Source organism: Schistocerca serialis, chromosome 7, assembly GCF_023864345.2.
Source record: "Schistocerca serialis cubense isolate TAMUIC-IGC-003099 chromosome 7, iqSchSeri2.2, whole genome shotgun sequence".
NCBI lineage: Eukaryota > Metazoa > Arthropoda > Insecta > Orthoptera > Acrididae > Schistocerca > Schistocerca serialis.
The window spans coordinates 515549929-515577745 of record NC_064644.1 but is presented as its reverse complement, the minus strand read 5'-3'; positions in this window follow the sequence as shown (position 1 = coordinate 515577745).

Below are 27817 nucleotides of genomic sequence, written 5' to 3'. Positions count from 1 at the left end.
CCTGTAACACAAAAGCTAAAATTTATTTGCAGTGCGTAAAGGACCTCAGGGGATTCATTACGCTTTAATGAATATGTGCCGTAGCGAGCATAGGGCCCCGAGCTGTAGTAGTGCTGTTTCATCTTTAGTTTTCTGCACTGCTGCCTTCTCTTCTACTATCCTTTATATCTATCCAAACTGCTCTTTAACTATTGCTCTACCTAGTATTAAGAAATGACTAAAGAAAACCTGATATGACAAATTTCCACCGAATGTGACAATTTTACTAAGCACTCCCGTAATGACAACTACCGCCGTAACTTTATTAACAGATAAAATCGTAATCATCAGTATGTACAAATTTTCGGCAGTCGCAACCACATTTTAGTAACAATAGATGTTTTTCACTACAATAGCATGAAAGTCAGCCGCTTAGCATACCTAACCAACAATGCAGTCTACAAGGTCAACCAAACTTTAATGTTCCGCCGCGTGCACGTATAGTCCCAGCCCCAACAAATAGTAACGCATGTCAGCAAAGAAATAACTACGTACAGACAACACACTATTTCAACTCGTATCGCAATACACCGTATAAGAATGACTATTACGACAGACGTAAAATAACGAGCACAATTTTCAGCGTACATTTAATAACAGTCGATCTTTTCAGCAGCAAGAACATCAGCAACAACACATTATCATGTATGAACCCGACAGTAGGTACCATCCAGAGCGTAATACGTCTGGAAGAGGTAATAGAACAGTTCAAATAGTCGAAATGCCACAGAATCCTCCTAATATCAATAACACGTCAGATAGAATCTGACTAGATACTGTACAGAACGCATTTTCCAATAACACAAGCACTGCCTTTGACACGCAAAATGTTGTTCACGAAAACGTAATTACTTTTGACGATATCAGAGACACTCTCTTGCAGGAAAGACCATTTGTTCAGAAATCTATTTCACATCCTGTTATCGAAATTAAAATTGGTTCATCGAAATTCTCAGCAGTAATTGATTCCGGCTCACCTATATCTGTAATAAATGAAGAAACTTTCAACGAGTGCAACAAAGAGAATATTTATCCGACATTACCTTTAGGCAAAACAAAAGTGAAAGGAGCAGTATCGAGTAAAGGTGTAGACGTTAAATTACAGACGCATTTATCATTTTGTATTGGAGGTCATACTTTCCACTCAAATTTTTGGATTGTTCCTTTATTGACAACAGACGTAATTTTAGGTACTAATTTTCTGGTACAACACGACGCAGTCATTGATTTTCAGAATTCTTATTTAATGTTAAAGGATGAAAATATACAATTTGCTATAGAATTTCAGCACTGTTTATCTGCGGAAGAGCAAACAATTAATCGCACAGAGGTCATTTCCGCGTCACATAACATAGACTGTAATCGCACATTGTTCACGGATACGTACGTACACAACTATGATACTCCTGACGAAGCTGACTACGACGTAATGCAATTGATTTCTGATAAGGTTAAAGAGAGCAGTGCAACTACAGACAACGAACGAACGCAATTACACAAAATTCTTTTACAGCAAGCTCCAGTTTTCGACAACATTCCTGGTACTATGTCCGGTTTTATGTATGAATTTCAAGTCAAGCAGCACGATACATTTAAAGCTAAGCATTATCCTATTCCATATATTCACAGAGAACAAGTTAAAAAAGAATTGCAGGATATGCTCGACCAAGGAATTATAGAACCAGCAGTTAGTCCGTACATAAACCCGCTGCATATTGTTAAGAAAAAAGATGGCTCACTTCGCCTTGTACTTGATTCACGTCACATTAATGACATTATTATTAATGAAACAGATCGACCACAGACATTAGAGGAACTTTTACAGAAATTTCATGGTATAGCTGTTTATTCTACACTAGATTTGAAATCGGGATTTTGGCAAATTCAACTTCATCCGAATTGCAGAAAATACACAGCATTTCTTTGTTTTGGTGACTGTTATCAATTTTGCAAATTACCGTTCGGCTTAACTATTTCTTCTGCAGCTTTTATTCGCGGTTTGAACACAATACTTCCGACAGAATTTAAAGACAGAATTACGACGTATGTAGACGACATTCTTATCGCAGAAGCTAACTGGTCTGAACACAATCTGATTCTTGAACAACTGTTACAAACTTTCCATGCACAAGGACTTACAGTTAATCTTAGTAAATCGCACTTTGGCAAAACTTCCATAAAATTTCTTGGACACGTAATTTCAGCAGAAGGCATTGCACCAGATCCGGAAAAACTTCAAGCTCTACGTGACATTACTGTTCCTACGACGAAGAAGCAATTACGCAGTTTTTTGGGCTTAATTAACTTTTTTCGCAAATTTATTCATCACTCTGCTTTACACACACCCAGATTATGTCAATTAACAGGTAAAAACAGTATTTGGTCTTGGGATAAGCTAGCACATTCTGAATTTGTGAACCTGAAACATGCTTTGTTGAATGCTCCACTTTTATCGCACCCCGATCTTACTAGAAATTTTTCCATTGCCACCGACAGTTCTAACACCGCTTTAGGCGTACATATTTTCCAGGAAATTGAAGAAGATGGTTCAACAGTTATTAAAAACATCGCATTTGCAAGCCGCATTCTGTCACCTGCTGAACGAAATTATTCCGTTACAGAATTGGAAACATTATGTGTTGTATGGGCTTTCACGAGATTTAGGCACTTTCTTTATGGCAGACATACCACCGTTTACACAGACCACAGAGCGATACAATTTTTGCTTTCAGCTAAATTTACTCACGACAGATTAAGTAGATGGAAACTTTATTTACAGGAATTTAATTTTACAATAGTTCACATTCCCGGCACACAAAATATTATAGCAGACGCACTATCGCGTTCTCTCGGCAACAATCAGCAAGACGTAGCAACCAACTTCTGCAAAACAAATTTCAGTGTCATGTACATTCAGCAAGTTGCATTTGAAAACTTTATTTCATCGTCACTACAGGACATAGCACAAGAGCAAAATAAGGACAATGAGTGGAAAGAAATTAAACACCTTTGGCAAGATAGAAAAAATGTTACGATTAGGAACCACTACACTGTACGCAATGACATTCTGTTTCGCCGCTCTCATCCTGACAGCAACAATTGGTTATTATGCATTCCTTACGAACTGGTTAACAAATTAATTTGGTACACTCATTTAAGTTACGCACATTACGGAGCACGAAAATGTTTTCTTATACTGAGACAGAACTCTTATTTTACTAACATGGAGAAACGTATACGACGAGTTTTAGCGTCTTGTAAAATTTGCCAGAAAGCTAAATCAGACACCACTTCACATATTCCTCCATTATATCCCATTATACCTGTTAAATTAAGACACATGGCCGCAGTAGATATTTTTGGTCCGATTCCGAGAACTAACAGAGGTTTTTGCTACATCTTTGTCGCTGTTGAGCTCACTTCAAAATTTGTTACTTTCACTCCATTACGCAAAGCTACTGCTAAAACTGTTTCGAAGGCATTTGTAAAACATTTTCTATTTCATGTAGGGCATGTGATGAAAGTAATTTCTGACAATGGATCTCAATTTCGTAGTAGTGTATGGACACGCATGTTACGAGCCAGAAACATTTCTCCGATTTATATATCCAAGTATCACGCTTCTTCGAACACCTGTGAAAGATTAATGAAAGAAATTGGTAAACTGTGTAGAATATACTGCCACAGAAGACATATTGATTGGGATACACACATACTCTCATTCCAAGACGTAATTAATTCCATTCCAAATGAATCCACTATGCTATCTCCGTCTGTTATACTGAAAAATGTTGAACCACCAAACAAAATTAAAGAATTAGTAAACTTCCCTAAATGTCGTCGACTAAGACACCACGAAATAATTGACATTGCGCTGAACAACATCAAACGTGCCGCAGAGCGCCGGAGAAAACGGCAAGAACAGGTTTGTAGACGCCGAGACTTTCACGTTGGACAGAAAATATTAGTACGTACACACTATTTATCCAGCAAATTAAAAGGTAAGTGCAGTAAATTTGAACTTCTATACGCAGGTCCATATCGGATTCGCAGCATCCCTCACCCCAATGTTGTACACGTCGAAACTTTGAGAACTAGAAAATCGAAAGGCAACCACCATATCTCAAACATTAAACCGTTTATTGAATGAAGACACTTTATGATTCGACACACTATGACGTCATTTATTAATGCAATTATTTCACTTGACTAATTACTGATGATTATCGCATTTTTTTCTTGGCAAGTGCCCGGCAAGGTAAGGTTAGCAGGTCGCTTTTCTTGTCGTTACACATCAGACCGTGCACATTTTCCACTTTTTTTGTGTATATGATTGTACTCCAGTTTTGTTTGTATGCACTGTGAAATAGTTAAGATATAACACACCAGTTGACTTTGACATTTTTTGCCTTATGACATCTCAACATCGTGACTGTTTTACATTTTTGCTGCTGCATTGTGATATTATCTGTACATTTTGCCTCTGAACACTGTCAATGCCTTTGACATATTACGTTTTCTGTCATGTTATGCTGTATGGTTAATTATGTCACCATAAACCAGTCATTATTTAGTGGGTATATGATTTAAATGCAGGACATTAATCTTTGTTCATCAATTTCAGAAGGAAATGATGCGTGTAAGAAATAAATTCAACAGAAATGGGAATTTCACCTACGGAATAAACGATAGAAGATGCAATAACTTTATGAGGAAGAGTAAATGGATCAGGATTAACAAGCATTAACAAGAATATACTATACTCATCATAGAATAGCAATCTTAACTAATTTTTTCTTTCAGAATACAAGGTGATTGATGCAGGCTGTCAGACTGAACTACACATCTTAGTTTTAGTGATGAAATATGCTAGAGATAAGGAATAATTGTATAATGAGTAATGAAGTGATTTTTTGCAGATGATAATGAATACTGATGAATAATGATGAAGGATATGGTATTATGAATAATGAAGTTTTTATTTACAGGTGATGATAATAGTGAAGTTATGATAATATGGATAATGAAGTGATTGATAATGAAGTTTTTTCTTTACAGATGAGGATAATGTTGGAGTTTTATATTTATGCTATGTAGTTATTTAAGTATTTGTTGCAGTTTGTTGTGACAGCAGGTGTTATATTGCATAGTAGGATGATGGAAAGTTTTGGAAAGGACAGCTATGGAACACATTTTATACACATTTCACTACTTGTTAATGCGAAGTTCACTATTTTTCAGCATAGTGTGCGTTTCTTCTTTCAGGTCAATAATCCATTTTGTATTTTTTCCAGGAGATGCTTGTCATGATACTTACTAAAACTGTTACTTATTATACCTGTTCTAGTACTTGCATTTTATTTTTTTTTACCCATTTGTGTCTATCATTTATAAATGTAATCACATATACTGCCTTGTTACATAACCTTGCTACAGCTGACTCATGATGAATGACGTTACCTATCCTCATTTGCAGCAATAGGTCAAAAGCAAAAAGTGTTATGCCTCAGCAATTAATTATCGATCCCAACGCAATGCATTGCTAACAAAAAAAAATGTATTAACAGTCCCAAATAGTGATACCAGTTTGAGAAAATTCTGAATAATACTGATTAGCTCTGAATAGTATGTCACTTGAGTAATGACTTCTTAATGAGACAACAAAATTACACATATATATAAAATAATGCTTAGTAACTGGCTAGTAATTGCCACTGTTATTGTAATGAGACTACTTATAATCCCCATGATTATTAATGCTATGACTATAATTAACTAATTTTTAATAATGACATCGTAATGATCTGAATAATACTGAATGAGGAACAATGCTTTATACTATTCGATACCTGATGGCCACTGAGTGCCAATAATTAGTGTCACTTAATGAATTGTTATTAATTATGCCATTAATTAGTTCTTGTTTTCAATGTTGATACTTTGTAACTGGAAAAGAATGTGATTGTTTAATAATGCTTTGTAATTAGGAAAAAGCTAATGATTCTTACTGTATTGAAATGACAAATGATTAATTAACTATGCTTTATAATTGGAAATGAATGTGACTGTTTAATAATGCTTTGTAATTAGGAAAAAGCTAATGATTATTACTATTGAAATGACAAATGATTAATTAACTATGCTTTATAACTGGAAAAGAATGTGATTGTTTAATAATGCTTTGTAATTAGGAAAAAGCTAATGATTCTTACTGTATTGAAATGACAAATGATTAATTAACTATGCTTTATAATTGGAAATGAATGTGACTGTTTAATAATGCTTTGTAATTAGGAAAAAGCTAATGATTATTACTATTGAAATGACAAATGATTAATTAACTATGCTTTATAATTGGAAATGAATGTGACTGTTTAATAATGCTTTGTAATTAGGAAAAAGCTAATGATTATTACTATTGAAATGACAAATGATTAATTAACTATGCTTTATAATTGGAAATGAATGTGACTGTTTAATAATGCTTTATAATTAGGAAAAAGCTAATGATTATTACTATTGAAATGACAAATGATTAATTAACTATGCCATACTTTGTAACTGGAAAAGAATGCGATTGTTTCATGATGCTTTGTAATTAGGAGAAGGTTAATGATTAATACTATATTGAAATGAGAAATGATTAATTAACTATGCTTTATAATTGGAAATCAATGTGACTGTTTAATAATGCTTTGTAATTAGGAAAAAGCTAATGATTATTACTATTGAAATGACAAATGATTAATTAACTATGCTTTGTAATTAGAAAAAAGCTAATGATTATTACTATTGAAATGACAAATGATTAATTAACTATGCCATACTTTGTAACTGGAAAAGAATGCAATTGTTTCATGATGCTTTGTAATTAGGAGAAGGTTAATGATTAATACTATATTGGAATGACAAATGATTAATTAACTATGCTTTATAATTGGAAATGAATGTGACTGTTTAGTAATGCTTTGTAATTAGAAAAAAGCTAATGATTATTACTATTGAAATGACAAATGATTAATTAACTATGCCATACTTTGTAACTGGAAAATAATGCGATTGTTTCATGATGCTTTGTAATTAGGAGAAGGTTAATGATTAATACTATATTGACATGACAAATGATTAATTACCTATGCTATACTTTGTAACTGGAAAAGAATGCGATTATTTAATAATGCTTTGTAACTCGGAAAAGAAGATTACTGATTCTATGTAAAACAATTAATGAACATTTTTCTGTAATACTACATACATGGTACAGAAATGTTCAATAACTGGGCTATGAATGCCGCAAACTACTACTGTAATTGACAATATTATGTGACTTAATGTCCTTCACCTTATGAGCTAACTACCCTGAATTACTGCGATGTCCATTTGTCCTGTTTATCCTAGTGATCATGGAGCACTATATTTGGTTTTGCACTAATTCTACGTTGATGTGCCGTGTAAGAGCGTGGTGTTGACACGACATGCTGTCCACCACCGTGAGCGATGAAGACGTTATTATGGTCCCACTGTTTGGTGTACCTAATATACTGCCAAAAAAAAAAAAAAAGGAATATTACTATGACAGTTCAGTGTCTTGGCTACGCCGATAAATTCTGAGGGGAAAAGAACTTCAAGTTGTGTCACTTGGTGTTGTACTTCTGTGGAAAGATATGGACTTTCAAAACAGCTGTGTGCAATCTAAAGTGCTACAACCATGATGCAATCCTTCCCTTTCCTATCCTAATTCTTATCACATAGTGAAAATCATTTTTGCTAACATTATTTATGTTCATGGCTATACATTTTTTCAACTCTCGAAACTCCAGTGCGAGTACACTTATGTCACTGGTCGACATGATTTTTTTTGCTATTATGTTTATTTATTGCCAAAATGCTAAGGACATTTTTTTGATTTGTTCTGAAGTACAGTATATGTGCACTTTTGTCTTTTATATTGTATATACATTTTTTATTTTCTGAACTACACTGCATGTGCACTTCTGTTAGGTGTTAATATGTTTTCTACTGAACTTCAGTGCCTGTACACTTTTCTCATTTTTCAATATGATTTCTACTATTCTGTATATTCAATACTTTAATGCGTATGCACTTATGTCATTGGTTACTAATTGTACATACATTTCATCAATTACTGATATGTTCTCAACTGCAGTGCATGTGCACTCATGTCACTTGTCAACATAATATTTTTTGCCAGTCTGTTTATTTGTTCTGAATATGCTAAAGAATTTTTTTTCAGTGCCTGTGCACTTTGTTATCTGTCAAATAATTTGTATATACATTTTTCTGATTTGCTACTATGTTTTGTACTCACATTTTGTCTTTGTCTGATATATTTTGTACTTAGTGCATGTGCACAACATTTAAATATTCTGTAAGTTGTAGAATTTTGTTTATTAAAGAAAAATTTTGCCGCGCTTGGCAAGTCCAAATGACTCACCATCGCTGCCAAATTTTTGCCCCCCCAGTGGAGGGTTATGAAACACGTATGTAACATAGCAGCGATGGCGAGGCATTGTAGCATCTGTGACCAGAGAGTATGCGCTTGACCGCACGAGTGTTGCGAGCGGTTCTCAGTCTGTCGGTCAGTCGTTGCGAGTCTGTAGCTCTGTCTAGTTGTGTAGTACAGTTGCGAGCAGTACGCCAGTAGTCGTCATGCAGAGCGGTCGGTCAGTGGTAGCAGTCCAGTGGGATTGCGTGATGTGGTCTGGCGACAACACTGGTCAAGATGCTGAATGAGGTATACTGTTAATTAAGATAATCATCGGATAATGTAAAGTTTGATTATTGTAACTAATTTTCAACAAGTGCCCCCAATAATAACTTTGATTTCAAAAGCAATTTTACATAAAATTTTCATTTAATTGAAGTAACTATTTCGTTCCACTTCCCCTAAACAAAAGTTTCAGTTTTCAATTAGATTACAAAAAAAAAAAAAAAAGGAATATTATTATTTGCAATGCAGTTCCTCCAAGCGGTGCGCAACAACAAGAGCAGAAATTTGACTAGGTGTTGCAATGAGGTAAGAATTTAATTTTGATTTTTGCACAGGGCCAAAGACCGATCGATATTTCGGTTTAATTGAATCATTATTATCACTGAGATTTTCTTATCACTAAATGGACCTTAATTTTTTTATGAGGAACTTATACTTGAGTCAGATTGCGATTCTCACTTTAATTGTCATTAAATTTAATTGGTAGGGAGGTTACATTTGACTCCTATTCATTTATTATTTCTGTCTTTAAAATTTCAGTGGAGAGGTTACACTTAGCGCAATGTCCATTGGCATTCCTAAATAATATTACTGTCTTGTAAAATTTTTGTGGGGAGGTTACAATACTCATCGCAGGAGCCACAAGTATCAGATCGTGGATATCCAAAACTTATATTGAAATCCGAGTTGAATATAGTGTGGGATATTTCATACACGTTCTGATCCTGAAACTTATCCTTGAACGTATGGAACATCTTTTTTTTATTCAAAGACTCTGGTAGGTAAATTTTTTCTGACCGTCAAACTGTAGTGGTTGTTGCGACCTTTAAATAATTTAATGTGCCCTCTTATTATTGCACGTGTTTCATCTTTCAAAACCTGTGGGCGGTTTCCCTCAGCCGTCTCGTAGAGTTTGGTCTCCAGAGTTAAGTTTCTTCAGTAAAAGACCTACCTTGCCCTTCTTTATTCCATGTAACGACACAAATGCTTGCTTGCACACATGTACGTCTTGGACACTTCCATTAATGGTAATACAAACAATGAATTTATATGATGCATCACAAAACTTTGCTTCCTGCTCTTCTCTTCTAGGATGCCTGTGCTGTACAGGGGCCACTGTGATTAAACCAATTAAATAGAGGTTTATTTCATCGTGATTTTGAAAGTGGTTCATGTTATTAATAATATTTATTTTATTTTCTTCATCGACAACATCAAAACAATTATTTTTGTACTTACATGGTTCTCCTGTTTCATGTGACTGCGATCTTAAACGTTTGGAGGCATGTCTAACGCGACCATACTTCTTCCTTTTCTTTGTCAGCTTCTTTGATGACATTCTATAGCGTTCTTCGCATTTAGATGAGTCACTGTCTTCTTTATTCATTTTACACTGACAGAATACAATGCTAGATCTAATTTCCTTCACAAACTACACAAAGATAACAACAATGGTCAACTTATGAACAACAATGACTGTGGCAACAATGATAAAACAACGATAACATTAGTGAAAACAGACCTGCGCGGGCTGGGAATCATTAAGTCATAAAATTTTGTCGTTGCATTCTCTGGACTTGTCAGAATATTCCCCTGTTTTGTGTGGACTTATAATGTTTTTCACCTGCACATGCTTACAAGATATCAGAATATCTCTTGACTCATCAGGTTTTTGACCAGCTCTGTAAAACCAGCTAAAACTACACTGGCTGGTCTATTAAATTATGAAAAAAAGCAGAAATTTTGGAATTTTGGAATTTTGGACTTTACCGGTTTTACCCCTGGGCTCTTCATATACGAAAGTGAGTCAAATTAAAACCTTAAATTTGTAATAGCAAATCGAAATTTCGCGCCGTTATCCTATAAGTTGGCAAGTGTGCTACAAACAGCTTGCAGAATGGCCTGTTGGTGGCAGCATAGTGCAGATGCACACATACCGTCGCAGTATCAGTATAACGATGCCCGCCCCACTTGCAACTTGCACCAGTGAAGAACAGCGTTCTGTTATTCGGTTTTTGCGTAGTGAAGGTGTGAAACCTAATGAAATTCATCGATGAATGAAGGTTCAGTACGGTGACGCATGTTTGTCACAGCAGCAAGTCTACAAATGGAGTAGGAAGTTCGCAAAGACTTAAGTGGAAGATGCTCCTCGTCCAGGTCAGGCACAACGAGTTGTGAATCCACAGAACATTACAGCAGTTGAAGTTATAGTGAGGGAAAACCGCCGAATGACAGTGAATGACATTGCAGCATGTTTACAGATTAGTTATGGGTCAGCACACCACATTGTGCATGATGTGCTCCAGTTTCACAAAGTGTCTGCAAGATGGGTGCCACGGCACTGAAATGAGAGAATGAAGTGTTGATGCTTGTGAAGCACTTCTTGGGTGTTTTGAACGAGAAAGTGATGGCTTCCTTGCAAGCATCGTTACTGGCGACGGAACCTGGGTTCACTTCCATCAACCGGAAACGAAGGGAGCGAGCAAGGAATGGTGCCATTCCTCATCACCAAAACCAAAGAAGTTTCGAACAGAGCCATCAGGAGGGACGGTTATACTGACTCTCTTTCGGGACGAAAAAGGTGTCATTTTGGAGCATTACATGCCTAGATGGACCACTGTCACCAGTGCATCATACACATATCTCCTAAGAAATCATTTGTGGCCTGCAGTCAAATCAAAGTGACGTGGACTGCTGTCAGCAGGTGTCATTTTGCAACATGACAGTGCAAGGCCTCACACTGCCCGTACAACAGTTGCAACAATCACAGGCCTGCATTTTGAGTGTCTTCCTCATCCACCATACTCACCAGACCTTGCCCCAAGTGATTTCCATCTGTTTGGGCCACTCAAAGACGCAATGGGTGGAAAGAAGTTCCATTCTTATGAAGAGGTAAGCGACGCGGTGCATGAGTGGTTGTGAGGACTACCAAAAGAATTTTTTCCAAGGGAATTTATGCACCTTGTAAGCGCTGGAGGACTTGCATTGATCGTGGGGGAAATTATGTTGAAAAGTGATACACCTTTTATCACTTCTGCACAATAAATAATATTTAAAAAAATATTTAAGATTTTCATTTGACTCTCCCTCGTAACAAGCTGAATCGTCCGCCATGTTTTCCCCATTTCTGAGGGTTCAGCAGTGTTTACCTTGTGGGTGGTTAACGTATTCAAGCAACTTCTTACAGTATTTTTCATAAAATATTTGAGATTGCACGTATGAAGTGAACCAAATAGCAATTAATGTTAATAGAGATATTTAGAACGCCGTCTTCATAGAGAAATGTACGCTCGGAACTTGCACGATAATTTGCAAATATTATATATAATGAGTTAAGAAATCGGTACCAATGTCTTCAAATATGGGCGTTATTCAGTAACAATCTGTGGCTATTTATTAGCTTTGCCTGCCTATAGCCACTTGTAAAAAGGATGTTTACATTTTATTCACAAGTACGTGCTTTAAGAAATGCTGCATATTTATTGTACAGAAGTGGGGGAAAGTGTAGTTTCATCTCACAGTAAAACGAATTTTTATTAATAATTTCATCTATCATGTAACCAGTATTCATTTTATGTACTTCATGACAGATTTGTTGCTTGTTGAGTTGTGGTAAAAACTTTATTCTTTGAAGGCTATTTATTTGTGCGGGTACCCTGACAATGACCAACCGTTATAAAAATATCTGAATTATCACTCGTTCTGCCGTGCTTATATAAGAAATGGGCTTAAGTATTACTGAGTTTGTGGATGTATGTTTATGATAAGACATATAAATGCAACAAAAATATTCCTCTCCACTTCCCCAGTTGGGAAAGTATCTCAGGAATCGAAAAATTTTGAGAGGAACTGCTGCAGTACAGTTTTCGACTGGTAAGAAATGCAATTGCATACAACTGATTTTATGTTTATAGCTACTTTTATTAACGTGTATTTGCAATACACATCTGAGCGCTGGGTGGTTCCAACTTGTCTTCTGGCAGTCTATGCCCCATTTTTTTCTGCATTCGGGGTTGCTAGGAAACCTAAACATACGAAAACCATTTTTCAAGAGTTTGTGCAGTTCACAGCTGAGAAGCTACCCATATTTACGACGAATTCTTCGATACATTTAATTAGAAATCTCCACTCGCATGGTGATTCGTATGTAAGGAAGTACGAATATCCTGTACTTTGGGGAAAACATGGCGGAAGTTCAACTCAGCTTGTAGGGGTCGCAGGAACTTGCTAGAGTCGTTTGAGAGCGCTGAAGCTGCACTGCAGCCAAGTAACTGTACTTCGGCCATCATAAGAATAAACCTGATATAAACCAACACAAACGTGCGGAATGGTCAGCATGTACACTGGTGTTGTTCCATTCTTGGAAATAGGTTCTACTTATGTATTAGAGACCTTACTGCCGCGTTACCGTAGTGTAAATGAAACTTTCAGACGTTCTAATGTATCAAAGTTATTCTCAATTATACTTCAGCTATGAAGTTTTTATTTCAAAAATCGTGTGCAGTCGATCTGTAATCGCCTTGGGCTTTGTCGCGCTCTTAATAGGTTCCCAGTACTGGGAAAATGGCTGCCGCTACTTCCCGCTCCGAAATTAAACAAGCGCGTAGAAAACCGTTAAAAATAGCGAGAAGCAAGTCCTTCTTAACATTTTTCGCAAGTTTACCGAGAAAATCGGCTTTGAAGTTTTTCTGAGCAACTGCAGTTAAGGCATTTTTTATCAGTGAGATGCTTGGCGTAATCGGTAGCGTTGTAGAATAGTAATCAACTGTTCTATGGAACTGCCTGAGTCCATTATTGTTTTTAAATTTCTTTCTTCGTTCAGTTAGAATACCTAAATCATTTACATAAAATTCATCAGACATATGCTAATTAATATATTTCAATTTTTCTTATGAAAAAATGCATGTCTTCTCATATCTAATTTTATATTGCATGCAAAATGCCATTTTTCATTGCGGGTGTAAATTCTTAATTATCGATATTTTGTATAGGACTTATTTAACCTAAGAAACTACTACAAATGTAATTTTTGGACAAAAATGAAAAATTAAATACTCGTTATATGTGTTATGTCCATCGTTTTATACAACTGGTGCGGTCTGACACGAAACAGAGCGATAAGCATCGTCGAAATATGGAAAATAATATCGCTGGTCAACAGCATTTTTGTTACAAAGAATGTGAATGGTATTCTTAGCTAAGTCATGGTTACTGAATTCGAAAATGAAAAGCCGTTTTTGTCTGTCGGGCTCAGTTTTTGTTTACAGTACCTCCTATCTACAAAAAAAACTTGAAACTGATGCATTTAGTATAGCTTAATTAATTTACTTTTATATAGTTTTTGAGGATGTAATTGTTCGTAAACAATCGAAACATATACAAGGCATTACATAAATGACCCTCAGTTTTGGCATTCACGGCCAGGATACGAAGGAGACAATTCAAACCCCGAGTCCGACCGTCTTGAGATAGGTTTCCTGCGATTTCCCTAAATCGTTTAAGGCAAATACCGGGTGGCTCCTTTGAAAGGGCATTGTCGATTTCCTTCTCCATACTTCCCTGAACCGAGCTTGTGCTCTGTCGCCAGTGACCTCATTGTCGACGATATGTTAAACACTAACCTCCTCCTCCCCCTCCTCCAGAAGGAGGCTGATGAGTCATCCTCACGCATCACGTCGCATTGTGTTTGCTGTGTCATTCTGAGTAGTGAAAGATCGCTGACCTTGTGAAGTGCGCTGCTGTATGTTCATGGTTTTTGTTTTGTGTGATTTTAGAGAAGAAATGTCTCGTATCTGTAAAAATAACTCATCTTCATTTTGTCACATATTTCGAGAGTTACCACTGAAATCACAAACACGAAAACTAATCGTCTTGTAATAATAATAATAATAATAATAATAATAATAATACATGTCCTTTGGTGACCCCATGATGTGAAGAGGACCAACGGATCATACTATTGACTGTTATTTGTGGGTGACAAAAGTAGCTGGCATGACCTCTAAAACAAGGAAAACAGTGCAATGTCCTAATTTACCACCTGCTTTAAGACCTACGAGTCACAGTGAAGAATTGCTGGTACCAGTGCCTCCTGAGAACGTGACAGTGAGTGACAATGAATGTGGAGGCTGATATCTAGAAGACAGAGAAGGACATATGGATGCTGACCCAACACTTCACGCCTCATGTGAATCAAATGAGCCACATTTTTTTGTCAAGGGTACCTCAACAATCTTATTCTTGATTTAAATTTGTCGAAGCAACAGGCAGAGCCTCTAACTTCATGATAAGAGAAAGGAATTATCTTCTTTGTGACACAAAAGTGAGTGTTTATCGTAACCGCCATGCTCCTTTTTCTGAATATTTCTCCAAGGAAGGTGAAATGGTTTTTTGTAAGGGTGTCGAATCAGTTATGGAGGCTCCTGGGCATGATTTCAATGTGTTTGGGGCTTGCACATAGATCCTAGCGAACTTACTCTCAAAGCAGTACTACTCCACAATGGGAACAAATTTCCTTCTCTTCCGATTGCTCATGCAGTTAACATGTAGGAGACTTATGAGAACTTCTGACTGCTATTTACACATATCCCATATGAGAAACACAAATGGCATGTTTGTGGAGATCTCAGGGTTATTGCAATTCTGCTTGCTTTGCAGCTCGGGTAGTCAAAGTTGTGCTGCTTTATATGCGAGTGGGACAACAGAGCCAGAAAAACTCACTACTTCTGGGTGAAATCGCCTGCTGCCTGTAGAGAAGAATGTGCTGAAGACTCCTGTTGTTGACCTGAAAAGTGTATGTCTACCTCCACCGCATATTAAATCGAGGCGTATGAAAAACTTCATGAAAGCCATGGACAAAAGTTCACTTAGATTAACATATTTGCGAAATAACTTCCCAAAGAACAGCAACGCAAAAATTAAGAAAGGAATATTTCTAGGGCCATAAATAAGGGAATAAATAGCTGATGAACATTTCCATGATTTGTTGAGTGATGCTGAAAACAAGACACGGCTGTCTTTCGTAAATACTTATAACAGCGCTTTTGCAAATATAAGGTAGAAAGCTATCGCGATATTGTACAAGAACTAGTGAGACCACTCCACCAAGTGGGCCATAACATGTCACTTAAGATATATTTATTGAACGACCATTTGGACGTTTTCCAGATGATCTTGATGCCGTTAGTGACGAACATGGAGAACAGTTCGAGGAGAATATTTCTTAAATGGAAAAGTAACTGGAATACTGCAGTGTTGTCCATCTAATGTTGGACCTTACGAAGAGGTTTCTGAGAAACATATCTCAGAAAATCAGGACAAAAACATTATTAGGTATGTTTATTCACTTTTCTTTACTCTTAAGTTGCTTATGTCTTTGGATCACTACTGATGCAGATCTGTTGTTTTCCTTTGGTCGGAAACATATAACGCTATCAATCTGAATGCAACAAAACTGATCTGGAGCCAAGTTAAGAGATTTTTCGCAAGAAATAATAAGAAATTCAAGCTGCCAGGCGTACTGGAACCAATGCTCGAAGCTCTTTCACATGTCACTGACGAACACTGGTGGGATGCAGAACAGCATATCCGTATATCATAAAAGAAGAGGAAAAAATGTGGCGCCTGGATGACTTTGTGGAGTCTGTTGTCGATCGCATCGTTATTAACGTAGCAGATGACAGTTTCAGTAGTGAAATGTATTCCTTGCAGCTCAGAGATTACTATAGTTCAATTCTTTTATCTTGGCGGCTCGCGCATGCCCGCCCAGACGCGGGAGATTGCTGCGTTGCCAGTTGCACACGACGCACGCGCCAATAGAAACAGCGCCATAGTATAGCATAGTTCGCAAGCTTACGTTTAGGGGGGAGCGCGCAGTTCATGAAGTAAAGCCGCCACGGCCGCATTAACCCTTTCGCTGCTACAAAGACGTGCTCCCTGCATTCCGCGCTGTGCGCGATTTTGTCACTGCACAGCTCGCCTGTGTAGACACATCGTATTCCGACTGCTTTGACACTCTTATCATTCTATTCCAAAAAAATTATTTGGCCCACAAATTAGATTTTTACACATCTTCTTGACTGATACCTTCCCCCCATAAATGGCTTAATTTTGTTTCGATGTTCAACGCAGTTATTATGCAGCATTAAATATAGTAAACCAATGCACGAAATTTTGAAGAGTTTGCAGAGGTAAAAGTCCATAGCGTATACTTTCTGTATGGTCGATTTTAGTTGCCACAATGTTGAGAATGAAATGTGGACAAGATACCTAAATTTCATATAAAATTTACTGTATAACAATATCTCATTTAAGTACCACATAGGTGTCGTATGTAATATTGAGAAATATTCCGTCTTGCACGACTGTAACAAAAGTTTTATTTACACTGAGCACGTTTGGCTTTATTTTAAAGCACTTCAATCAATCAAAAGGAAGTAGACAAAATACATTAAACAAAACTGTGGACTTACAAAAGCATTAGGACTTGAATATACCGTTTATCAGTGAAGTGCTCTGAGCTATGTCAAATATAATTTTTGTGTGTGGCACACACAAACATCATTTATTTGCTAAAACACTGATCAGCCAACACAAACGTTGAATATTGTGCTACCGCAGCACAAAACTGCGAAAGGTGACTTGGCAATGGAAGAGACAAAATACTGTCCACTGAAGATGCTTCAAAAGAGAAAAACGCGTCTGGTCTAAATAAGTCGCTTATTACAGTTGCAGAAGAGGAATATATTTCAGTACCATTGGTAAAACTGCGACTGTGGAACAAAAACAAGAAAGAGAACATGAGTACCATTTTGTATGTGCCATACCTTTCATTGATTGAAGTGCTTCAAAATAAAGCCCAACGCGTCCGGTGTAAATAAAACTTTTATTACAGTCGCGAAAGACGGAATATATCTCAATATTACATACGACACCTATGTGGTACTTAAACTAAATGAGATATCGTTATACAGTAACTTTTATATGAAATTTAGGTATCTTGTCCACATTTCATTCTCAACATTGTGGCTACTAAAATCGACCATACGGAAAGTATACGCTATGGACTTCTACCTCTGCAAACTCTTCAAAATTTCGTGCAATGGTTTACTACATTTAATGCTGCATAATAACTACGTTGAACATAGAAACAAAATTAAGTCATTTATGGGGGAATGTATCAGTCAAGAAGACGTGTAAAAATCAAATTTTTGGGCCAAATAGTTTTTGTGAAATCGAATGATAAGCGTGTCAAAGCAGTGGGAACACCATGTGTCTGCACAGGCGAGCAGTGCAGTGATGACAAAATCGCCCACAGCGCGGAGCACGTGTCTATAGCAGCGAAAGGGTTAATGAAGAGACAAAGCACTAGAAATTTCAAAAAATTGCATTCAAACAAATATAATTCGTGAAGTAACACACTTCGATATTGTTTTTAAATAATGAAAATATGAAGCACCACACAAGGTTTGAACTCATAACCTTTCACATTTTTTTTTTTTTTGTAACCATATATATTTATTTAAATATTTTAACAACGATACATTTAAAAAAAAAAAAAAGACATTTTTCTATTACTCTATTATCCTAGTGATGGTTAATATTATTGTCATTTTATATGTTTTCGTTTTTATATTTTCCTTTTTCGTTTTTCTCTTATTGTTTGTTCCTTAAACCCTTTTACATGGCCATTTGTCGTCTTTTTTTTTTGAGGGGGGGTAGACATTGCAGGACAGGCATAACAGTTTATATTTGGCATCGTTGCATTGATTTGAGTTTATGTTTCTGTATGTGATGCACTTGTGATGACATAGGCACATTGTGTATTCTGGTTTGATCTCTTCCTCTAGTTACACTGTTTAGTGGGACAGTATGAAGGAGCGTCACCATGATAGGTGGAGCAGAAGTGGAAGAAACTTTTTTTTTTTTTTACATATACTACAGAATATACCTAACTGAAGAAGGGAGAAAATTTTGTCATATTACATAAGAGAAGCAGAAAGGATAGTGTGAGTAATCAATAGAATTTTGTAGGCACAAAGTAAAGGAAATCAAATATCTAATAATAATGAGTAGTTGGCACTTTCCACTAGGGAGCACTTTGTGTCACTGATTCCACTAGGAAGGAACACTTTATACTACTATACTTCACTATTTGATGCGAGAAGAGAAAGCTCTTTATCTTTTGTGTTGCACTTGTTCACTATCACTGCACACGTTATTCTTGTGGTGAGTGCGGTGAGGTGGCTGGTGGCGGTGCTGGGGGTCACAGGCTGGGGAGGACTCTGGCGATCGCTGTCTGCAGTGGAATCTGCAGGAAGTTTTTGAAGTTCTCGTGGTATCGCCTGTGCTGCTGGGCCGTCTTGTTCTCCTCCCAGAGGTCCATCAGGAAGGCCAGCCGGTCGGTCTGCCTCCGCGCTACGATGGCGTGTGCCGTCATGGCGAGGATCCAGAGAGTCGCCAGTCGCTTGGGTCGTGGAAATGGGTTGCAGTCTGGGGCGGTGATTGCTTCCACTGTGATGCTTCCCGGCGCCGTTCTGTTGATGTGGGCCACCATCTGCTGGCACGCTTCCCAGATGTTGATGGCATTCCCGCACGTGATAGAAGCCAAACACCTTAACCGTTACGCTATCGCGACCCGTCTGCCTACAGGATGCCATGAGGACTATAACACGTCATGCAAAATACTGACAAACACTGTTGGTATAACTATGAATTACTCACGCTTCGTCGAAGTACAATATAAAATAAACAATTACCGCTGTTCTTTATTGCGAAAAAAGCAGTATAAAAGAAAGTCTGCTATCAAGACATTGTTTTTGTTCTATTACTTTATTTATGACTGAACGTTTCTAAAACTGAAGACACTCGTCCATGCTCTGCACTGCAGTCGAGATCTGGCAACGTCGTTCTCTGTTCATTGGCTGACTGTGTTTTGTGACGTCAGATGCGCAGAACGAACCTAAACTCGGCCGCCAACATAAATGATGCGCACTTTAGACGACTGACTTAGCTTCTAAGGCTTCATTATTGTATCTATACGGTGAAATCCCTTCAATATGCTTTTGCGTCACACATAGCTCACGCAGAAAAATTATGCTGTCTTTCATTTAGACACTTTCATTAATATTATTTTTAATTACAAGACCAAGTTAGCTAAGAACGAGACCATATTATTTCTTCCTTCTTGTCCCGCAGAATCGTATTGTCAAAGTTTCGCCGTATGTTAGTTCATTCTGTTAAAAATTAAGTGACATTCGAAGCTATATTGTGTCTTTGATCGTCTCTTTTAAATATTAACTACGACTGTTGACGTTACAGCTGGTTGGGTGGACCAGCGGGTTGGCCAATGCGAGCCCGTATTATCGCTGAGTCGATGTGTGCGTTAAATGTGTCATCATCGTTCTTAACTGTACTCAAGACAGCTCTACGTGAAACGAAATCCAATGAGATTCCAGCAAACAAGGAAGAATATATGGTGTAATATTTACATAAGGTTTATTCTGACGATGAATGGAGTATAGTTCTGCTAGTGGAAGCTGCTCGCCTGTAGTTGTGTTTTCTGTAGCTATGCTTGTGACACCACATCCAGCTGGTGGGGCCCCACTTGCATTGCATAACAAAAATTGGTCAGCAACGAGTAACTGCAAGTTTAAATTTGAAGTGAAAATGCAACCACACCACTCCTGACCGCCAAAAGTAACGGATGGGAATCCATGATTGCTTCAGGATATCCTCCAACGCTTCGGAAGCTTGAGACTGGAGATGACTCCAAAATACAGAAGGCGAGTTGTCGCTAGTAACTCCACTTCGTAAAACTGATTGTATGCAACGGACTGTTAGTTTTCACACATGGTGAAGCACATTGTCCATAAGACGTGTACATTTGTCCACTTGCAGCATGTTGTGCATGTCAGACAGTAATAACAGGGTTTGAATGTCTAGCTGCCAAGATGTTTTTCAGATTGTCATCTATCATATTGTAGATTCCAAAAGAAAGATCTGGTTGTTGCGGCACGTAAGACAGGACGACGAATTTTCCATGCAGCAGGGAAGACGCGATGCAGCTTGTTAATGAAGTGTCCGCGAGCTGTATATTACGTGAAGTCCCCGGCGTGCCCACAATTTAACACTGCCTGTGGAATGGTGGAAGAAGCAGCCTGTGATGTTCACAGCAACTGTCCTGAAGAGGCGTCGTCCACAGTAATCGGCGAGGTAACCTTTTATATATTTATCATCTATATTGTGCACGTCTGGGTCACTATATGTGCGAATGACGATCCACAATTAAGACCAGTGTTAGCACTGAACACTTTATTCCATTATTGGTGACATACATACAACACAAAAGCATACACATTACGCAAGTGACATACACAAAGACAATGCTGGAAACGGAAAAAAAACACCAATGTAAGTTAAAGCAAGGACTTTTCATACTTTTTGTCTTAATGGGCGCTTGTTTTTGCGCTCACGTAATAAAAAGGGAGCTACTATTAATTTCGTCTTGTGGCAGACTGTAGGCCAGAAAATGTATTAAGCCTGGTGAACGGTGAAATTGTGGGAACACGAACGAGCAGACACAAGAATGGAAAAGGAGTCTGCTACTGATGCTTTTATAGGACGCCTACATAGCGTGTTTATCAAAGATTACCGCTGAGAGCAACTGTTTTCGGTCCTACCAGTAATAAAAAATTTACAACATAAAAGTTGGTGATTGTAAACTACAGTGAATGGTTCTCAGATTCCAACCTGTGGCTGAAAGTTGCTGAATATTGACCTTGGATTAACCAGCATAATTTTCAGTGGTCATTTATTGTCACAGGCATTTTAAAAGTCATTTAATGCGCCGATATTATTCTTCAGCCTAATCTTCTGGTTGAGATCAAGAACAAAAGATTAACTGATAACAACACTCACTTGAAACTGAAACGAAATGAAGTTGTTGATTCCTTTCATATCTCCAGCAGTTAATTCACCGGAATTTTAAAGAAGTTTCCTGAGATAACAAAACCCTGTGTCCTGCTAAATGGAGGTAAACATGATGTTTAAGCATTACATTTCAACACCTGATAGTCTCCAGTCTTCTGCCTCATAGATTAGACCCATACAAATTCTATATTGCGAAGCATCAATTCCAGTACATGTTAAATGATAACATTATTCAACTGTCTAAATCACATTGTGCCAGTCCCTGTACATATTGTTATAAAACCAGATGGTTCCTGTCTTGTTTGCAGAGATTATCGCTGGGCAAATTACTGCACCCACCCAGGCCACTCGCTATCCAACGACAAGAGCAAATGGTGCCAACGTAATCCTTCAGGTTAAAAAAAAGGTTTCAAATATAGATCTCTTAGTAGCTTATTACCATATCCCACTGTCAGAAGAAGGTAAAACAGAAAACCATAATTATCAGTGCAGGTTTTATGAATTAAATTTCTCGTCATTCAGTTTACAGAATGCACCTAGCACTTTTCAAATAGTTGTAAATGAAGTACTACAAGGATTAGATTTCCGTTTTGCATACAGAGATAATGTAGAAACACTGCATCTAATTTGGAAGAAGAAAGCTTACAACATCTATCAGTAGTATATAAATGAGATCTCTGGCACAAAGAGCATATTGGATTAAAAATTCCAAGCTATAAACCAAAATTTCAGTTTCACCATAACCCCCAACCAAAATTATATCTGTATCTGTAAAAACAAAATATAAATTTTAATTAAAAAGTAAATTATGTAATTAAAACTTAATAATGAAAAACAAAATTAAAAAATCTAAAATTTATTGCAGTTAATAACATGAATTCAATGATCTTTATATTGTTTTTGACCTCAGTGTATAAAATTCAGTCTGATTATTTTCTCTAACTTTTCATTGTCTTCTGAAAAAATTTTAGTATAATGATATGGAACAGTAATTTTAAATTTATCATCTAAAAGTAATAAATCTTTTTCACCATATTTAGTTGACAAAATTTCAGCTTGTGAAACATTGTAAGATTTATGTTTTTCGTCTCAGATATTTTAGTGAACGTTTCTGTGTGACCATTACTGTAACTATTAAGTTCACTTACTAGATTTTCAACACCATAAATTTTGTTTATTTAGTTATAGTTTTATTTATCTAGGAAAAAAATTAAGTTTTTGAAACATTTAAAGTTTTCAGTTGTAACTTTTGTAGTTTTCTGAAAATATTTCAAAAGTAAATGAAAACAAAAAGTTAAAACTTCTTTAATTTTTGCTAATTTTTTCTTCATTTATGTAATTAAAAATTTTCTGTAAGCATTCAATGTTGTGTATCATAAGTCAGATATTTTTTACCATACATTTACATTACATTCTTGATCTTTTCTAGAACTCCAAGTAAAAATTACAGTCAACTCACTCTCCCACATAATTTATTTATAATCTTTAAAAATCCACCAAATAATATGCAATTGTATCATTAGGTATATTTTCATTAAAGAATGAACATAATTTCAATGATCTTTCTTGAGTAGTTATAACATTCATTCTTGTAGACTTTTTATTACATAGACAGGATAATTTTGAATCAAAGTGAATGGACTTACATTTATATCATTATTTAGTTGGGTTATTCTTTTAAAATCTCTAAAAGCGTCATAAGCTTTTAAAAAGTTATTCAGTGGATCAAGATTCCATAATTCTTGAGGAAAAATTTCATTTCTTCCATTTTTCATATAGATGTTCTGCAATTTAACATGATCGAATAAAGAAGAGTCATTTAACTGATTACTTTTTTGATTAGTTTGGAAAACAACGATAATAAAGTGGGGCATATGAAATTTGGTGAAGTTATGATAATTTGTAGTATCTAGTTCAGAATTTCGCTTTCCATATAATCCAGCAAATTCACTTGTTTGTAGTTCAAAGAAAGAAATTGGAATTTTTGGGTTTTTCAGTCATCCTTGTTCCAGTTCAAGCGGATATTCTGGTTCGTATCTAACAACAGAAACACGAATTTCCATACCTTTTACAACAATTTTACCTTTTCTGGAAGTGTACTACTATCATTATCAGTAGTTCAATGAAGGATAAAATCTTGATCTTTTCTAGAACTCCAAGTAAAAATTACACTCAAGTTACTCTCCCACATAATTTCTGTTTAATCTTTTAAAAAGCCACAAAATAATTTTAATGGATAAAGTATTTCATGTTGTTTGATTTTAATTTTACCATTGTTAAGAATACGACCTGCTACTTTTCCTTTATTTGATAGAAATAATGTTGATTGAATGAGAGTTGATGAAATAAAAGGATATTCTATTCTAGACAAAATATTGTTCCTATTTTAGTTGTAATAACATCAGATAACCTTAATACATAATTATCAATTAGTTTAATATTCGATTTTCCACCATATGCTGAAAAATGTGTTCCATCTTTGTGAATATCATCAAATGTCATATAAATTTGTGAGCAGTTAGGATGAATCCAACCATCACGAATATTAATATTAATTTGTATTTCCTTATCAGGAAGATTTAAATTATTTTTCGTTTTCTCATGAATGGGATATGAGTAAAATTGATAACTCTCAATATTGTTCATTGTTTATTAAGGTAAAAATTTATTAGTTCATTTCTAAAACAACTGTTACATAAGCACCATTGAAGTGAATCAAATTATCATTTTCATCAGTTTTAGTTATTTCTAAATTCTGAATAGTATCAAAAATAGGAATACTCCCAATTCAGCATTTGCTTTAAATGAAAGAATAATATTAGTTTCTCTGTGAAAATGATCATTATGTTTAATAAACATTCCATCAGCTAGATTAAAATTTGTGTTTATTAATTCAAATGTAATAATTCTAGGAACATTGTTAACAACACTATTTTCATTAGCTTGACTAATTTGATTATTAAATCCTAAAACATGACCAATACTATCTTCTTTATCCATAAATAATTTAACATAACTTTCAATAACAACTCTTAAAATGTTATCTTCTGTAATCCCAATATTAGGTTATTTCCTTTGAATAATTTTTTTAAAATTTTTCAAACTATACTGAGCAACAGGAATTTCTATTGTTTCTACATTAATATGTAATTTATCATTTTTTGATAAATTTGATGTTATAAAGTTTATTATTTTTTGGTGTAATATTTGGAGATAAAGAACTGAATAAAAACCAACTAGTGAAACAGTTATAAGTGTCTCTTATTGGAAAAGGTAATGTTTTGTTTTAGAACAGATGAATTATCACTCAACTGAACCAATCTACTGGTTTATATTAACAAAAATTATATAAATAAATGACAGATTGGGAACCAAATACAAGAATTCCAGAAAAGAAATAAAAAATACATATGTTAAACTTCTACCAAAATCTATTCAATATGCGATCATAGAACGAAGTGGTTGTGGGAAAACAACATTAATGATTGATTCTTATACTGTAGCTTCAGGGTGATTAAACTGAAAAGAAATTGATAATTTGTATTGAAGTTACCTTCTCTGTTTTTATCTTTTTCCTCTCTCTCTCAATCTATGTTAGAGCATGCCAGTTGTGTGCGTGCCAAGGCATTGCATGTACACACTGCTTACCTGCTTGGCTCAATGCTCAGAAGGATTCATTGAAAACGGACTGGCCCAAAATTGGTATCAGATTGATTAGCTGACTATTATATTAATATTTCGAAACAGATAATGTGGAGGAGAGCTCAAGCAACAAAGTGGGCAAGTAATTAAATTCCATGCTATAACATGATCTATATTTTCTATCCTTGTTAATCTTCATTCCCACCAGATTATCATGACTTCAGTTTAGCACCAAGATTGTTCTCTACACAGGATGGGGGTATTATGATCAGTCACTGAATCTATGGAATTTAATACATATGCCATTTTTTTATATTTTACCCAGAAACTTTACAAGTGTTTTAACCATCTCTTTTACTCGCTACCTAAGCGATCGCATAATGGCAATTGACAAAGCAAAGACAAATAAATTTTATCTTATTTAGCACTGAAGGTGCTTATAATATCAGAAATGTAGTCTTGTTCCTTTTTAATGTTGTGCATTGGGAAAGTGGAGAGATCTACGCTGCATATGTAGTCTGTCTGCTGGGACAGTGATTTAAATTTGCACCCCATGTTATTACTTGGACTCAATTGTTATGAATGAATAGCCTCAGCACCATTCCCTTAGTCAAAATTATAGCAAACGTTCTTGGCGGAAAAACGGGGGAACGAATTGACACAAACATTTCTCATATACAAAAAACGCTTTCTTAAAAATAAAACAATCTATGAAAATTGGCATACACAAATTAACAGTGTACAGCACACATGATCTTCCTCACCTTAACTGTTTTGAAGAATGAACTGGTAGCTCACTATTGGTGCAGTTCAACAACACGTGGGTGATCGACACCAACGGCGAATTTTTGTACTCACCCCACTGTTCATTCTCATTTTCAATCTATACAATTGTTCACACTCACAATCTATTATTTTCCAATTAGTTAATATGTGGAGTATCGTCTAGGTTGCTGCTTGCAAATGGGGGTTAGTTATAAATCAAGAGATCTGTGCACAAAATTTATGAATAATTGAAAAAGTTATATGACATGAACTCACACAACACATGCACATCCTAGCAGGCTTCACACGAAATAATCGTCTAAATTTGTCATCAGCAGTTACGACCACATGTTAAGCTAACTAGGCGGAGTGAGGCCCCAAGATACTTTACCAAGACCAGCCAGAAATTTGCAAAATGCTACTGCTAAAGGTGGAGCTATATGATTTCTGATACTATTGCTGCTCTCATGTGTTGAAGCCACTAACTGATTGCATTACTACAAATGATTAATGTGAGCCCCCTGTGCTCACCTCTGGAAAAGAAACCCTAACTGAAAATTATAATTTTTACACGCAAAAATTTATAAAAAAAAAACAATGAATGATCATAACGACATGCTAACTACTTCTATCCTGAAAAAGAGCAGATTAGTAAAAATATTATAAGCTATACCTCATCCCACAAAGAAATTAGTGGCAAAGATGGAGATCGCTTTCGATTCCGACTGCTCAGTTCAACAGCTTCCCCCAGAGTGACCCAGTCATGGCGGCCGGCCATCTCTGGCTGTTCTCTTCCGCCCTGGAGAGGAGGGGAACCTGTTACCAACCCTGAACTTCCCCTGGAAAACAGGTGCATCATCACTGCTTTTACCCCAAATTTATGTTGGCACTAACCAACCTACAGAGTGATCACATCTCTGCCTTACCTCTACTAGCAGACGAACTATTAATACAAACTTAAAGTTAATTGACCCAAAGCAATGTAGAGGGATTAACAAAAGGAAGTGCATTTATGTAATTATGAAGTAAATAACCAGGTAGTCCACTTCTTCATTCGAGTTTTAACACTTCTTAAATTTGTAAAAAGTGATGAAAGTATCCCCCCCATGAACCATCGACCTTGCCGATGGTTGGGAGGCTTGCGTGCCTCAATGAGACAGATAGCTGTACTGTGGGTGCAACCACTACGGAGGGGTATCTGTTGAGAGGCCAGACATACATGTGGTTCCTGAAGAGGGGCAGCAGCCTTTTCAGTAGTTGCAGAGGCAACAGTCTGGATGATTGACTGATCTGGCCTTGTAACACTAACCAAAACAGCCTTTCTGTGCTGGTACTGCAAATGGCTGAAAGCAAGGGGAAACTACAGATGTAGTTTTTCCCGAGGGCATGCAGCTTTACTGTATGGTTAAATGATGATGGCGTCCTCTTGGGTAAAATATTCCGGAGGTAAAATAGTCCCCCATTCGGATCTCTGGGTGGGGAGTACTCAGGAGGACGTTGTCACCAGGAGAAAGAAAACTGGTGTTCTACAGGTCGAAGCGTGGAATGTCAGATCCCTTAATCGGGCAGGTAGGTTAGAAAATTTAAAAAGGGAAGTGGATAGGTAAAAGTTAGATATAGTGGGAATTAGTGAAGTTTGGTGGTCAGGTGAACACAGAGTTATAAATACAAAATCAAATAGGGGTAATGCAGGAGTAGGCCTAAAAATGA